At 39.2% G+C, this 16,347-nt stretch overlaps 1 long non-coding RNA gene across 6 annotated transcripts in view; it reads left to right on the top strand.

Moving 5' to 3' along the window:
* LOC146407046 (uncharacterized) overlaps positions 1-16,347 on the top strand; it is a 287,817-nt gene that overhangs the window by 103,618 nt on the left and 167,852 nt on the right. For 4 of the 6 annotated variants that reach the window (XR_014822400.1, XR_014822404.1, XR_014822411.1 and 1 more), the window contains one exon: positions 5,406-5,467. This is a non-coding gene — a long non-coding RNA (uncharacterized LOC146407046). Of the gene's footprint in view, positions 1-5,405; positions 5,468-9,037; positions 9,206-16,347 lie in introns of those variants that run through there. The other 2 variants (XR_014822413.1, XR_014822412.1) reach the window with 2 other exon arrangements.

Genomic DNA, 16,347 nt, shown 5'->3' with positions numbered 1-16,347 from the left:
TGCCCTTTGGGAACCAACAGTTTAAATAGTATGGAATATTAAGAGACCACAGAGACAACAGGTAGTATATGATAAGGAGTGAACATTTGTTGTAGTGGGCACAGGGAAGTTCTCCAACTGAGTCCTGAGGCAAACTTCAGAGTCGAAAAAAACAGTGGAGGATGTTACATGTTTAGGGTTGAGGAAAAGTGAATGTCCTGAGCCAAGCTGTGGAGATGGATATGACCTAGATAATACAGTTGGAAGGAGGGGACAAGAAGCCTGCTTTGGGTGTTTATCAGACACTATTGATGCTCTGCCCCACAGGCCCATGGCCGTTTTGAGTTCACCCACACCTGTGCGAGAGAGACAACTTCCCACACAGGTAACTTCCCATTTCAACTTTCTGTTCTCTCTGTTTCTCTGCCTGAGAGGAGGGAGGGCAAGCAGTGAGCAGGTTCAATCTAAAAATGCAAGAGTGTGTATGTGTGGGGCAGGGAGTGGGGGAGAATCTTAACACCCCTGGAGTAAACCTCAGCCCAGAGGAGATGGAAGTGGTGAATAAATTCTTTACCATGTATGATTCTAGGTATGTTACTCTTCACTTTCCCAGGAGATTCCAGAGAGATTGATCCCCAGGCGCCCACAGACATAAGCCACTCATTAACTCAGCCTTTGTTGACTTTTTCTCTCCTTTGTGCTTCATAAGCTAGCTTCACCCGTCTGTCTGAACATCGGTTTGGGGGGATATTGTCAGAGTCATTTGGGATGAATGATATTGCATGATGTGGTCCCTGCAAACAACACCAGGAAACCTGCTGCTGCTTCTCTGTATCATCCCACTGCAGCCTTATCACCTGCTTGTAGTTCCTCATATGTACTTGCTTGACCACACCATAGGTCTTTTGCTGGTGCTCTGCCCACCAGGAAAAATAGTCCCTGTGACCATTCCAGCTCCAGTCTTCCGTAGAAGTATTATTTATCCCTCCAGATTCAGTCCTGGCATGGGCGTCTCTGTGAAAACCCCCCTCCAATCCATTTTGCCAGTTCCTTGCAGAGCTGGACACACCTATCTTATCATATCCATTACCATCATAGAGTTTACCACAGGATTGGGGGCATCTGGTCTACCTGTCTGTCATTGACTTAACTATGAATTCCTCGGGGACAAGCTGAGCCTTCTTCCTTTTCTCTGGATTCCTAGGACCTAACCATGGGTCTGGTAAATAAAAAAATTTTCACTATATAGTTGTAGTTGTTGTTTTTAATAATGATGTCTAGAGGTAGTACCCTCAGTGACTTGGTTTTCTGGTTTCCTAGTGAAAATCTGTGCAACTGGGTTTTATTTTCAGAGGTCTTCTTTTGCTTTTATTCTGAACCTAAATTTCTCAGGACTAGGAAGTGTAGAATTTGGATAACCTCCTAAACATAAGTGAAATCTACTAATCTCCTGAGGCTAGATTAATGTTTTTGCCCCTCTCCCTCCACTCTGCAATGGCAGAAATGCACCCCCTCCCCCAAAAGCCTACTTGTATATTTTCACTCTCATTGGGATAGTAGATCTTCTAGGAGATATATTTTCCTTTTTGCAACAAATTTTGCCTGATAGGCTCATTCTCAAATTTTCCAGCTGCTTTCGTTCATATTTTAATGCCATTCGCTTCTTTTTCTTGACTCATCACTTTGATTCTTATAGATTTTTCCTCGCCTTGCCTATCTCCAATGTCAGAGCTTTTGTTTCATTCAAGTTCCTGAATTTATTTCCCACTTAGTGCCTAAGTAGACTAAAAGACCCAGCAACGTATGAACTCTCCCGAAGTTCCTGTCGTAGCTCAGTGGTTAATGAATCCAACTAGGAAACATGAGGCTGCGGGTTAGGTCCCTGGCCTCGCTCAGTGGGTTAAGGATCCGCATTGCTGTGAGATGTGGTGTAGGTCACAGATGGGGCTCAGATCTGGCATTGCTGTGGCTGTGGTATAGGCTGATGGCTGCAGCTTCTATTGGACCCCTGGCCTGGGAACCTCCATATGCCGCAGGTGCGGCCCTAAAAAGACAAAAATACAAATAAATAAACAAATAAATAAAAATAAAAATAAATAAATAAATAAATAAATAAATTCCAGAATCCATCCACCAGCCTTTGGCTGGCTTACATTAGATTTATTTCCTTGTTTTTGCTGACCTGTCCAGGTGTCCCATGCTTACTTTGGAATCTTTCTTTTTCTTTACTTCCCCTTTGCAGATTTTCTCTCTACCTTTATGTGTAGGCGCCTCAGTGTTCCATCCTCAGTCTCTGCTTTGCTCTCTCTATTGTCCCCACAGCACTTAAACCCATTCACTTCTTTCACTGCCCTGGCCCACCAGATAGCTCCCTTTTTTTGTCTCTAGCCCTAAGATTTCCAGTGAAATTTGAGTTCTGCTATCCACTTTCCTTCCTCTTTAGTGTCTCCACTTTCTGTTCTATGAATAAATCCAGCTCATATGAAGAATTAAACCCATCTTCTTTCTTTTCTAGTTTCTATGCTCTCTAGGCTTCCTGATCACAATCATTGTACTAGTCTATGAGTCTTTCCCCTTGGTACCCTGATAGGCAATAAGATATACAGTCATAAACAACATACCTCCAAAAGAGCTACTGCATCCAAATAAACTCCTCTATTCTTACTACAGCTACCATCTTTAAATGCCCTCCTGACCCTTATTTATGGTAGACTTTTGATTCATCTTGCCATGTGACTCTCTCCTTCAGTCCCCTCTCTTTATTCCACTAAGTGAATTTATTAGTGTCATCATTCAGCATTATGTATCAGTGAGAACCCTTGAGTGGAAATTTAGAAACCTCAACACTTACCAACTGGAAAATAATCATTTTTACCCCATAGGACCTCACTGCACCATCTTTAAAATGTAAAAAATGGACTCAATAAATTCTCCATCTCTGTCTTGCGCTATAACTTTTTTCCAATATCTTTATTGATATATAATTTACATAATTTATAAAGTTAACTTGTTTAAGGTGTATAATTCAATGTTTTGAGTATATTCACAGAATTATGCAACTATCATCATCTGATTGTAGAATATTTTGATCACCCCAGAAGAGGCCCATTAGCAGTCACTCCCCACTTTCCCCAGCCCCACCCTCCAGTCCTAGGCAACTGCTAATGCACTTGCTGCCTCTATAAATTTGCCTACTTTGGACATTTTATATAGAAGAGATCAAACAACATGTGGCCTTTTGTGTTAACCTTTTTTCTCTTAATGTAATGTTTCCAAGGTTTATCACTGCTGTAACATGTATCAGTACTTCATTTTTATAGCTGAGTAATATTAAATGTATGGCTATACCAAGTTTTACTTATACTTTCATCAGGTGACGGACATTTGTATTTCTACTTTTTGGCAATTAGGAATAATGCTGCTATGACAGCTCTAAAATTTTAAACATTATTCCTATGATCCTACAAAGAGAAGTAGAGCAATATTCCATTTTTCGTTATTCTTTATACATAAGCTGTAAAACTATCTTTACACAGGAATGGGTTGCGGGGGGACTCTCAAAGGAAAAACCTACTGACAAAAGCCTACGGAGGTGTCTCAGCCCCCCTCCATGAAAAAAAGAACTTGAAAAAGTTTCTGTTACTGCTTTCAACTGTGTAGCCATGTCTATTAAAAGCCACTTGTAAATAGCTAACTTCAGCTCTGGCATGCCAGAGATTAGCCATATTTGTTTTCCAGGGAAGATTATAAATAGAGGGGGAAGGGGGGAGTGAAACAGAATGTATTTTGCAAATGAGCCCAGATGGAAAACTAACAGATGGCCATGCACTGTATTTTGTGTGTTCAGACCTACATTTAAATTAAAAATTTTCATAATTATGATTAACGTCTGTAGCAACACTAGTTTTCCTGTGGTGGCATCATATATCATGTATTGGAGGTATTGAATAGAACATTTTCATGAAAAGGTTTCAGACTTTATACAAATTTTGGTACTTGCCTGCCCTACACTTATGAAGGAAACAAAACAAAACCTCACTCAGCAATGATGGAGAGCACTGAGAAAACTTCAGTGCAAGTGGACTTTCTATAATAAGCCCGTCTGCCGCCATCTGGCTTTTCCTCCCATGTTAAAACTCAAAGCCAGTCATTCCGTTCAAAGGGGGAAATAATGGGCCCTTATTTGCATGGCTGTATTTTTTTAAGATTCTGATGTGAAGTGTTTTCTTTGGGATAATAGACTTTTTTGATTTTTCATCAATATAAGCATTATTTATTTTCTAATGGGAAATGTCTCATCTTAGATGTTATCCAGTTTCATTTCCTTCTATCCTTCCCCTTTTCTTTGGTGACTCTGTGTCTTCTTATTTTCCCCGTCTTCTTGGAGATGGGCAGTGGTGAGGAGGGCCCATGAAGTATCTGTCCATCCAGTATCAGGACTTTGGAGTCCACACTGTAAGAGTGTAAAGCCTGACTCACTCTTTCCAGAATCTTTGGTCAGTTGGATGGATGTTGTGCTGACTCAGATTCTAGATGTATAAAATGGGGGAATCTCACATCTCTTCAGAAGGTGTCTGATCCACTGTTTTGTTTTTTTTTTTCCCTGCCATGGTGCTCTGCTCTGGGATGTATCTAGGCTGCCTCCCATTTGAGTGGTACCTTATTCTTGTCTCCTGCTCCTCTGACATACTCTTCTCCTTATTTTGGATTTTTACCTCCATCACAACATCACAACTGTGCCCATTTTTGACTTACAATTCTGTCTCAATGTTGACCTTTTGCCTTGAGCTGCATTTTTCTTCCCCCACCATAATTTTTCTTTCTGGGTATAAGAGATATCAGACACAATTCTGTTACTTGGCTCCAACACAACACATTCTTCCAGATGATCCTCTTAGGCCCTCCATTGGTAAGGGTCCCCTCCAGTGGGAAGACTGTGGTGAGAAGCTCCAGCTGGGCCCCAATGTATCGCCCTAGGGTGACACTGACCACGGCAGGTCTGTGCATAGGAGGGGATTTTCCTTTGCCGATATCCTACAGCTGCTACTTTTGATCAAGGCAGCAAATAATACCGATAAGCATTCCAAAGTTTATTCTTGGAACACTGGTTATCCATATTAACAATGTCCATTGAGTCTGGAAAATGGAGTTGAAGAAACTTTCTTTTAGATAATTTCAGCTTATCAAGAAGTTGTGTTTATGGGTGGAGGGAGTAGTGAGGGATAAAACCAAGCTCTGGTACTCCATCCCTTTGATTTCTGCTTTCTGGTTTTGCATTAGAAATTTTACCTTCTAAATATACTAGAGAGAAGAGAGGGTAAGGTGGAGATGGGACTGAGGACAGAACAACTACTTTAGGATATTTAACTTAACAGTTTTGAAAGTTTGGCTAAAGTTTTAACAAAAACTCATCTGTCTCTTTGCAGGTTCTCAGATCTGAGGATGTGCAAAGGACAAATGAGAGGGATGAAACAGCAGCTGCCTATTTGTAAGTTATGCCAGCATCTTTGTTCTATGAATACTTTAAAAATCATATGTGCTTATACATTACAGAATGAATATATTTGATGCCAAAAAAGTCTCGGAAGAGCTGCCGAGCACTTAACAACATCACTAATTACTTATGTAACGTTTGGCAAACAGTCAAAACCAGAAATTTTTTTCTAGTAAACATATTTTTACACATTTGTCCTCCCTACAGAAATAACCAGTCAAGATGCGTGTATTTTCACTTGCACATGTTTGCATTGCTGAGGCAGAAACCAATCCTCCCTTAAAAGGTTCGTTTCAAAGTTATTAGCTAATTCATAAGCCCAGAAAACCTGGGGGCCTGCAAGCATATGCTTTGCATTGAAACACCAGCTTGGTAATCAAACGAGGAGCAATCTAATATGAGCTTTCAAGGCAGGTGAATTTGACTGTAAATCATGGTTCTGCACATAGGTTTGTATTTTCTACTCTTAATTACATCTGTGCAAATCTCCATTTGTTTATGGTTGCCTAATACATCGAGTGGGCTATTTGCATTCCCAGAGGCACATTTCCATGGTGTGCACTTCCCTGGGGGAAAAAAATTGGCTCAACCATTCTTTCAAATATTAAGTGCAAAAAGATATATGGAGGTGAATGTTCTTCAATTCAGACAATACTTGTGAAACACCTGTGCAAAGTGCTGATAGGAAAACACAGGAAATCCATTTCTCCTAAACTCATCAAAGCTCAATTTCCTCATCTATAAAATGGGAGTCATAGAGGGAAAAAATTATTGATTTGAAGTGCTATATAAGGTAGTAAATTGCAGTCCAGTAATTTGTGTTTTGTTTTATCAGTATCATTTAATTACAGATATTTTTCTGTGAAAGATTTTGTGAATGTGATGGGAACAAACACAGAAGGCAATTGCTTTCATATTCAGGTTTCCTAATTTTTCATTTTTAGCAGTTTTTCCCTATCTTAGAAAGGATTTATGATAACCAATGCCAGTTGAAAGTGTGTGTGAGATACAAGCAGCATGACCTTGGGGTATGCCTTCTATTTGGAAGATGCTACTGGTTCTGTGATAAGATAAAGAAAGCAGGGGGCTGACTGCCTCTACATAAGTTTAAGTAAGTGTGAAAAAGAAGACTTTCAGATTGCTTCTAGGTGACTCAGTGGGTTTCCTCAGATAGATAAGAAAGCAAGGAACACCAACAGATGATTCATCTGGTATTAAAAATGATGTGTCTATGTATAGCCTTCCCGGAACTGCGTCTGCCTATAAAATGGAAATATACATGGCCTACCTACCACAGTGTCCTTATGAAGATTCAAACCCATAATGTATGTGAAAGCTCTTAATAAATACTGACCAGTCAGGTCTTGATTATTTTCCTCTTAATCTGAGTTTAGGAGAGGAGAAACCAGTTGTTAAAGAACATCAATAGATGTTCTTCCTCAAAGGAGCAGGAATAAATGAGTAACTCAAGACATATCTTGGAGAGTTCCTGCTGTGATGCAGTAGGTTAACAATCCAACTGTGGCTGCTCGAGTCTCTGTGGAGGCACAGGTTCAGTTTGGTCCCAGGCCTGCTCGGTAGGTTAAGGATCTGGCATTGCCATGGCTGCATCATAGGTCACAGCTGCAGCTTTTTTTCAGTCCCTGTCCCAGGAACTTCCATGTGCCCCAGGTGTGGCCATAAAAAAAGAGAGAGAAACACCTTGGGCTTTGCCTAACTTTGACATTCACATCCTAATAATCCTCGATACTGTCTCCTCACAGCTGTCATAATGAGAGTGAAGTATAATGTCAGGCTGGATCGATCAGTGACAGAATGAGTGAGGAAAAGTAAGTTGTCCGAGTCCATTCAGACCCCTAGTTCTTCCTCTGTAATATAAAGATGCTGGGTCAGATGCTCTCTGATATCTCTTCTGACTCAGTTCTTAAGTCAGAGAATAAATGAGTTCTCATAGAGGTGTGTGAATGTAAGTGATGACATCAGTGATAAAATAGGTACCCCTGTTGATTATCATGAGGGATGAGCATCAGAAAATTCTCCTAACATAAGACAGCTGGGAGCTGTGCTTTATGGAGAAGTATGACCTTTATGGAGGCTTAATGGAGAAGGGTGGCCTTCTCAGGTGGTGACTAAGGACCAGAGAAGCTTGCTCTGAAAAACCAGGTCTTCTGCAGGCCCAGCTGATTGGCTATATACCTACCATTTATTAGTTCTTTATCAGTGTTACGCATTTCCTTCACATGCACCGCCAAAGTGTGATTTCCCCAGGTAACCCCAGTCACCGCAGTGACAGAGAATCATACTTGCAATGGCCTTTCAAGAGTGTTTCAGATTAGAAGTGACCACAATTTATGGCTTCAGAAGCCATGGGCAATTGACCTTTTCCATTTAAGAATCTCACTTGAGAAGAGCCAGTAAATGCTTCTTTATGTTCTTTGTGTTTCCTATGCTTTTCTCATCTGTCCATATTCTTCTCTCTTTTATTCATCCACTTATTAACTTATTGAGTAATTCATTCATTAATGTTCTTTCTAAAGAGCTATTTGCCGCTGAAACATCAGTCAGTTTAGTAATTGCTGATTGACTGGAGACCTGGGTCATTTTGGGAAAATGGCTCCCCCAATGTGACTTTCCCTTGCCAGAGTATAAAGTCTTAATTAGAAATGTAAGTTCTGAATCAAGCTGAAGAGGAAGATGTGGATAAGAAAGCTATTATGTTTAAGAGCTAAGAGGTTAAGTAATATTCTTGGGGTCCCTATAAGTGGCGGGGTTGGAATTCATACTCCAGCCTTCCTGACGCCAAATCCTATATTATTCCAGGAACACTACACCATTGATAGGTATGAAAATTATCCAAAAGAGCAACTGCTCACTAAAAGCTTTCTTCCTGCCTTCAGGGTTTCCAAGAGGCACCACAAACTCCTGCTTTTTAATCCCAGGGATGCTCTTCATGACTGAATCAGTGCAGCAATAACTGAATCTTTGGTCCTCACCTGCTGACCTCAGCATCTTTACAAGATGCTCAGTCATTCCACTATATGACCTTGATTTAACATTTTTCTACATTTTACATTCAGGATAAGTTGATTTCCTGGGAAATCATGATCAAAAGGCTTTATCACAATATAATGAGTTTGATGTACTTAGTACTTGGGGTTTGTAGCATCAGATATGTATGTCCCGAGAGTTTCCTTCTCTATTGTCTGAAGGCCTTACTTCTTGGGTGGTCTTGGCAGTGGCAACAGAAGCCTTCACAGTGAAGCACAGGAAATCCTTCCTTTAATATCATGTAGCAGAGCTGGAAATGCCCGCCAGTAGCCCTGTGTGTAATCAGAGCTGTTCAGAAAAACTTCCATTTCTTGAGTATTAAATGGCCAGGTATGTAGTTGTAGTTTCCCATTCACTAAAATAGGTTCTCTCTGTGACAGGGCTTTTAATTGATCTCAGGTGTTTTTTGAGTTGCTCTTTTCCATTTTATTTTGCCAGAGGTTGTTTTATAGAGAATATAAATCCCAGGTAACTGACAAGAGTGTGTGAGAACAATCTAATCTCTTTCTATTCCAGAAACTAATGGATCACTTTCAGCTCTCATGTGCTGGACTGGTGAGAAGCAACTTCAGTTAGCATTGTGTCAGGTTTGTCCTTGGTTGGTCATGGTGGAACCAAACAACCCAGATCCATGTGGCTCATTCAGGGTGACAGCACTCTATGACTTCCTGGCCATGCTTACATGTAAGTTTCTTGGGTAAGCATCTCCTCTGCATCATTTGCCTCTGAGCTTTGCTTACCAAGGATGTGCTCTCTCCATGCTGGTCCTGCCATGGAAGCAGGGCTGTGATGTTTACTCTTACGTGTCAACTTCATAGGCCAGGGTCTACCCAGACATTTGATCAAACATTATTCTGGGTGTGTAAGTGAGGGTGTTTCTGGATGCAGTTAACAATTGGACCAGTAGTCCGTGTAAAGCAGATTGCCCACCCTAATGTGGGTGGGCCTCATCCAATGAGTTGAGGACCTGAATAAAACAAAAAGGCTGGCTCTCCTGGGGCCTGCATGACTGTCTTTCTAGTTGGGACATGGGGTTTTTTCTTCTAATTGATATATAGATGACTTAGTATTTTATTAGCTTCAAGTATACAATGTAATAATTAAATATTTTTAGATTATACTTTATACAAAGTTGTTATAAAATATTGTCTATATCCCCATGCTGTATGTTACATCCTTGAAACTTATTTCTTTTATACCATAGTTTGTACCTCTTAAACCCCTTCACTTATTTTGCCCATCTTCCACTCATCTCCCCTCTGGTAACCACAAGTTTGTTCTCTGTATTTATAAGTCTGTTTCTATTATGTTAATTTTGTGTTTGTTTTATTTTTTAGATTCTACTTTTAAGTGAAAGCCTATATATAGTATTTGTTGTTCTATTTGTTTTTTGACTAAACGCAGTCCTGCCAGGTTCATCCGTGTTGTCACAAGTAGCAATTTTTTTTTTTTTTTGTCTTTTCTAGGGCTGCATCTGTGGCATATGGAGATACCCAAGCTAGGGGTCAAATCAGAGCTGTGGCTGCCAGCCTACACCAGAGCCACAGCAACACCAGATCTGAGCCACATCTGCAACCTACACCACAGCTCACGATAACGCCAGATCCTTAACCCACTGATCGAGGACAAGGATCAAACCCGCAACCTCATAGTTCCTAGTTAGATTCATTAACCACTGTGCCAAGATGATAATTCCACAAGTGGCAAATTTTCATTGTTTTTTATGTCTGAATAATATTCTATTGTATATATAAACCACATCTTTATCCTTTCCTCTATCAATGGACATATAAATTGCTTCCATATCTTGGCTATTGTAAATAATTCTGCAATGAACATTGGGGCACACGTATCTTTCTGAATTAGTGTTTTTCTTTTCTCCTGATATATATACCCAGGAGAGGAATTGCTGGATAATGTAATAGTTCTCTTTTAAATTTTTTGAAGACCCTCTATACTATTTTCCACAGTGGCTACACCAGTTTACATTCCTACCAACAGTGCTTGAGGATTCCTTTTTCTCCATATTCTTGTCATACAATACATGGGGATATAGGTTATTTTCATATATTTGGGCTTAAACTGAAAGATAAACCTTCTGGGTTTTCAGCTTACAGATCTTGAGACTTGTCAGCCTCTGTAATTTCATGAGCCAATTCCTTATAATAAATCAATATCCATCTATCTATCTGTCTGCCTGTCTATCTCTCCATACATCCACCCTATTGGTTCTATTTCTCTGGAAAATGCTAGCTAATACAAAGCATGGTTCTTCTCTGTTGCTGCCATTCACAAATCTCTCTACTCACTCTCCTCTCCTCTTGCCCAGGCTTCTACATCTACTTCTGTCACACTTCTGTCAAGATAACTGAGTATGTACAAGTATCCCCTCATATTAGCACCCTAGGTCTGCAGTATCAAACACAAACTGGGTGGTTTAGAAGATAAATTTATTTCCTCACACTTGTGGAAGCTGGATATCTAAAATCAGATGTTCACAGGCCCAGGCAGGATTGAGGGGAAGATCCTTCCTTGCCTTGTATAGATTCTGGTGAGTGGTACTGGCAACTTTTGGTGTTCCTTGGCTTGCAGCTGCACTAGAGATTTCTGCCTTTATCTTTACATGACTGATCCCTCCCTATGTATCTCTAATTTCTCTTTTTATTAGAACATCACTCCTAGGTTTAGGGATCTCCCAAATCCGGGATGACCTCATCTTAACTAAATACATCTGCAAAAAGTCTACTTGTAGACTATTTCTATTCCCTGTGAGAATTGTCTCTTATACATGTGTACACACACACACACACATACACACACACACACACACACACACACACACACACACACCTTGCTCTTGAGGTAATGGTCACAGAGCCAGCTGTGATACATGCTTGGACATAAAGTAGTAAAAGGATAAAATAAAGAGAAATTACAGATTATAATTCCCGGAAGTGTTTTTCTGACTCATTGGTAAGAAATGCCTACTCTTGAAAGGCATGGCACAGTATAACATTTACTCGACATGCTCAGAAGTTTCTCTTGACATATCTAGATCCTCTGTGATGCAAAACAGTCATATGATGTTCCCTTTCATGCTGAAGGCACACATTAAGGTTTTAGGTCAATATGGTAATAGTATGAAAAGTCAGTTGCCCTGGACATATCTGGATGCTTCTAGCCCGTCCTACCATCCTCAATTCAATCTACCATAGCTATGACAGCAGAGTAGTTTTCACTAACCAGGAATGCTAGGTGAAAATAATCTGCATTCCTCAAAAGGCACCAAGTACTTGGCTGCCAGTTAATGCTTTTGGGAGACTTTGCTCAGCCTGTCCAATTCATTTCTATTTTCTGTTCACAACTCGTGGTTTGTGTTCTCTAGTCAAAACAGAATTTCAATATGATTTTTGGACTCATCTGGATGTTTTATAGGGGTTGAGGGCCATTCTGTCAGGATGAGCTCATCTCTCTGGTGCAGGTTCATAAGTGAAGATGACTGACTGGGGAACCACTCCCATCTCCAAACTCTACTTCTACCAGCATCCTTTTGGAGTTGTTCCCTCATAAAAACAAATATAAATCTGAATATATGCCAAACAATTCATTCCTTAGCAGCCCAAAATATAAATAATGTCACTCTAACTGCTACACTTTAAGTTCTTCTGTTATTCTTAGGTACTTGTTCACATAGGATCACTCTTCAAACCCCCCTTCTCAAGTATTTCTGGGAATCCACATAAGAGCATATCAGACACTGCAGCAAACACCTCTCCTGCCCCACCTTGTATCTTCTGGACAACATTTTATTCCAGTCATTAATGTAAGAGCCACCCTTTCAGGTGTAACCTGAGAGCACGTAGACTTATAGTTGCACCAGTAGGCTCTTGTTTTCTGTTATGGGCTTCTTTGATTCTGAGTATGCCTAAGGGACAGGCACTTCCATGTGTGCCTGGGTTAGTAGGGGATGAGAGTCACACCTAAATGTTTCTATCTTCCATGAACTTTCAAACGTGTAATTCTGAGGAGAATTCTGCATGGCATTTCAGAGGGTTCCAGAAGGATGGAGATTTAATTACACAACTGGTGATCAATTCACTAATATATTTTTTACTTGCATTTCCTCCCTCCTACTCAATATTTCCAGCTCCCGAATCCTGTCCCCTGGAGTTACAATATGCAAGCCTGTGACTTGAGCTCTATTTTCTGGGGCAAACACTCATGTGCTGAATATATTCTTTGCTACAAATACAGAATAACATCTACCATATTCTCTTTAGCTCAACTCCAACTAGTCAACATACACATGCTACTTGTGAATCTTCCTGAAGGAATTTCATTGTTGCCCTGGCTGATAGTATCCCCCATAAGATTAATGATATGTTAAGGATACTTCCTTGAAATGTGTAAATCAGCAGAAATGAGAAGAACTCATTTCTCCACTCCCTATCTCTGCACTTTGACACCTGGGTCCTAAAACAGGACAGTTTGACCAAGAATATTAAAAAGCCTCTGATGAAAATAGCTTCTCCATTAATTTGGTGTAATTTCTCTCTAAACACAGAAAGCAGCTAAGACCAAGAGGACCTCCAGAGAAGGGCTACAATCCAGATATTTCCTCCAGCCTCTCTATCACTCTCCTCCCTCTCACCACCCCCTCTTTCAAAAACAAATATACCAAGTTCACTTCTCTTTTAGCCAAAGCAAAAAATTTGTGTGCTGCATACAAATAACTGTATGTTGGGCCAGGAGGGTAATGGGTTATTTCATCCTGAATCAGCCAAATTCTGAGTCTTAGTGTGCTAATTAACTAATGTATTTATTTATATTTATATTTATACAATTTTTTGTCTTTTTTTTTAAGGGCCATACCCACAGCATATGGAAGTTCCCAAGCTAGGGGTTGAATTGGAGCTGCAGCTACACTACAGCCACACCAACACAGAACCTGAGCTGTGTCTGCAAACTACACTGCAGCTCATCACAACACTGGATCCTTAACACACTGATTGAAGCCAGGAATAGAACCCACATCCTCATGGATACTAGTCAAGTTGTTCCTAATAATGGCAACTCCTATTTTTATGCAATTTTATAGATTAATTTCCATTTACAATCAGTACAAAATATTGGCTATATCTTGTGCTGTTAAAATACACCCTTGAACCTATCTTATACCCAAATACTTTTTACCTCCCACTCCCTCACCCCTATATTTCCCCTACTGCTACTTACTACTACTTACTGCTATTACTACTACTGCTACTACTACTACACACACACCCTCTCACACACTGGTAACCACTAGTTTTCTGTATGTATGAGCTGCTTTTTCCTGTTATATTCACTAGTTTGTTGTATTTTTTTTAGATTCCATGTATATGTGGATCTTTCTCCAACTTATTTCATTTAGCATAGTGCCCTCCAAGCCCATTCATGTTGCTGCAAATGGCAAAATTTTATCCTGTCTATGGCTGAGTAATGTTCTATTGTATATATATACAATATCTTCTTTATCCATTCAATTAATGGACACATAGATTGTTTCCATATCTTGGCAATTGTGAATAATGCTGCTATGAATATTGGTGTGCGAGTGTGTATCATTTTAAATTAGCATTTTTGATTTTTTTCAGATATGTAGCTAGGTGTAAAATTGCTGGATCATATGGTAGTTCTATTTTTAGTTTTTTGAGAAACCTCCATACTGTTTTCCATAATAGCTGCACCAATTTACTTTCTCTCCAACAGTGTACAAGTGTTCCCTTCTCTACATATCCTTGCCTATATTTGTTACTTGTGTTCTTTCTCATGACAGCCATTCTGACAGATGTGAAGCAACATCTCATTGTGGTTTTGATTTGCATTTTCCTGATGATTAGCAGTGTTGAGCATCTTTTCATGTGCCTGTTGGCCATCTGCATTTCCTCTTTGGAAAACTGTCTATTCAGTTCTTCCGCCCATTTTTTAGCTGAGTAGTTTGGTTTTTTGATGTTGAGTTATATGATCTGTTTATATGTGTTAGCTCTTAATCCCTTGTTGATCATATCATTTGCAAATATTTTCTCCCATTCCGTAGGTTGCCTTTTTTGGTCAATGACTTCTTTTGTTTTGTCAATGACTTCTTTTGCTATGAAAACACTTTCGGGTTTAATTGGGTCCCATTTTTTAATTTTTGCTTTTATTTCCTTTACTTTAGGAGATAGATCCAGAAAAATATTGCTGCATTTTATGTCAAAGAGTGTTCTATGTTTTATTCAAGGGGTTTTATTGCATCCAGTCTCACATTTAGGTCTTTTATCCATTTTGAGTTTACTTTTGTATATGGTGTTAGATAACATTCTAATTTCATTTTTTTACCTGTATCTGTCAGATTCCCCAGTACCATTTATTGTTTTTTTATTAAACTGTAGTTGATTTACAGTGTTTCTTCAATTTCTGCTGTTCGGCAAAGTGACCTAATCACACACAGTTCCCTGTGCTGCACAGTAGGGTCCCATTGCCCATCCATTCCAGATACATCAGTTTGCATTTCTACTGTACCACATATTGAGCAGACTGTCCTTTCCCAATTTTATATTCTGTCATAGTTAGAAAAGACACCCCCTAAAGTGTGGGGGTGTTTTTTCTAGGCCTCCTATCCTGTTCCATTGAACTATGTGTCTGTTTTATGTGTGAATTTTTACTTTCTATGTGTATCAGAACTTTACCTATATACATATAAAATCTAGTTCTTCAAATTTGTTACCAAAGGTAGATTTCTTCTTCCCATTTGCCCTTTTAAAAGGCACCCTTTAAATTTTGTACTCATTTAAACTTTTCACAGTTTACTTCCATATGCCTAAAAATGGTTTGTATCAATAATTAATTTTTAAAAGATAATATTATTTCTTTCTTTCTGAATTAAGAATATGAAGAGTTAGTGTTCACTTTAACTCAGCACGATCACATTACACTGCTTTCTTCCTGTACCCTCCTAAAAAAGTTATATAACAATTTATTTGTGTCAATACTCATTATTTGCTTTACTATGACTGGCTATGCAAATGCTATTCACAGCTAAGAAATTGCAATAGGATTTCTTTTTCCCTGCAATACTTTTTCCTTTGCTGCAGTTAATTTTTTTTTTTTTTTGCTTTTTCATTTGTATAGTTTTAAGTCAATTTATCACTATTTAAACCCCAAACTTTCTGCCAACTATTTAAATATGCTGTAACCAATTTGCACACAAGGCATTCCAACAGTTTCATCTTCTTAGACATTTCTTCTCTGGAACCTTCTGACATTCTTCAGCTGGATTAGCTGCTGATCAGCTACTTGATAGCTCTTCTGTTGAAACCTCCTTTCACCATCATCAGAGTACTATCTCCACCTTTCTTCAATGTTACCTCTTCTGTTTCCTGTACTCTATATTACTCACTACTTGATTTACTCTTGTATTGGCAGAGGTCATCTTCTAAGAGCTACTTGGGGAGTCATCCCCTGGAGATAAATTATTTAGGACTGTACATGTCTATCCCAGTACTTGAGTAATGTTTAGCTGAATATGGAACTCTAGGTTGGGAGTCATTTCCCTTGAGAATTTTTAAGGCATTTTCCATTTTCTTATATTTTCCATACCTTTCCTAATAAATCTAAAGCCATATTGATTACTAATCTGTTATGTGATACCTAATTTGTTTTCTTACCTGGAAGATTTTAGGACTTGTTCTTTGCATCCAATGTTTTAAAATTTCACCATTATTTGCTAGAGCCTGCTTTTATTCATTACTCCAGATAGTCAATGATCCCCTTTAATCTGGAAATTCATGTTCTAATCCTGAAAT

The sequence above is a fragment of the Sus scrofa genome, chromosome 1, assembly GCF_054392235.1.
Source record: "Sus scrofa isolate SSC_HxYL_T2T_F1_AM1 chromosome 1, Sscrofa_HxYL_maternal_Yorkshire_Landrace_v2.0, whole genome shotgun sequence".
NCBI classification, from domain to species: Eukaryota; Metazoa; Chordata; class Mammalia; order Artiodactyla; family Suidae; genus Sus; species Sus scrofa.
This window is presented reverse-complemented; position numbering and strand designations above follow the sequence as displayed.